Source organism: Palaemon carinicauda, chromosome 44 (assembly GCF_036898095.1).
Source record: "Palaemon carinicauda isolate YSFRI2023 chromosome 44, ASM3689809v2, whole genome shotgun sequence".
NCBI classification, from domain to species: Eukaryota; Metazoa; Arthropoda; class Malacostraca; order Decapoda; family Palaemonidae; genus Palaemon; species Palaemon carinicauda.
The window spans coordinates 24,484,895-24,485,677 of record NC_090768.1 but is presented as its reverse complement, the minus strand read 5'-3'; positions in this window follow the sequence as shown (position 1 = coordinate 24,485,677).

The window sequence follows — 783 nt, the reverse complement described above, 5'->3', positions numbered from 1 at the left end:
ATAGTATATTTTCAGGCATGTGTATGGGAATCAACAATTAACACAGAACCACTGACTATGAACATCTATAACCAAGGATGGGCAAAAAATGAAAACTACATGTCTCCGTCCACTCACTATTTCAACTATGGAAATAGCTCCAACAGAACTCCTGAAATTAATCCAATGTTCTTGGGCGTCTGAACAACCTTGTTCTCTACATTAAGAAACAGTCTGGACCAAACCACATATATATATTCAGTATGTAAAATAATGCGCGAAAATACCACTCTGGGGAACACCAGATGTTACAGTCCTACACTCACTATGGTGCCCATCACCAGCTCTTAAATCTATTACTTAAAAATTCAACAATGATGCTAAGAAAAGAACCACCCACTCCCAACTGTTTGAGTTTGAAAACAAGAGCAGGCATCTTGCCTGTCGCTATACCATTATTTATCCACCTTTGCAGCGGAAGCACCACTCCCTGATACGTTGCGACCACACCTATAAATCTCTCTTTTTCATTTTCTTTAATATCATAAATGGTTGTTTCACATTTATTATTATTATTATTATTATTATTATTATTATTATTATTATTATTATTATAAGTTTCAACCCTAGTTGGAAAAGTAGGGCTCCAACAGGGAAAATAGCCCAGTGACGAAAGGAAACAAGGAAAAATGAATAATTCTAAGAACAGTAACAACATTAAAATAAACATTTCCAATATAAACTATAAAAATTTTAACAAAACACGAGGAAGAGAAATGGGATAGAGTAGTGTGCCCATGTGTA